This window comes from Palaemon carinicauda, chromosome 9 (assembly GCF_036898095.1).
Source record: "Palaemon carinicauda isolate YSFRI2023 chromosome 9, ASM3689809v2, whole genome shotgun sequence".
Taxonomy (NCBI): domain Eukaryota; kingdom Metazoa; phylum Arthropoda; class Malacostraca; order Decapoda; family Palaemonidae; genus Palaemon; species Palaemon carinicauda.
The window spans coordinates 15497268-15497513 of record NC_090733.1 but is presented as its reverse complement, the minus strand read 5'-3'; positions in this window follow the sequence as shown (position 1 = coordinate 15497513).

The following is a 246-nucleotide window of genomic DNA, read 5'->3' as shown; positions in this document are numbered from 1 at the left end:
TGTAAAGATTCCCTGATGAAATTCAGAGGAGATCGGGTCTCAAAAAGGTGCATTCCGAATTATTTGTGTAATGCCGAATAAACTGTAACCCGGGGGATTCAACCCATGGCCGAATGGCGTCATCTCAGGTAAAAATAAAGGACAGAAATAATAGACAATCACTGCATTTCACACACACATCATCAGGTGTTGACCATCCATTGATAGAGTGAGCAAGAGGAAAATATGTGAAGGCATTAGATTACA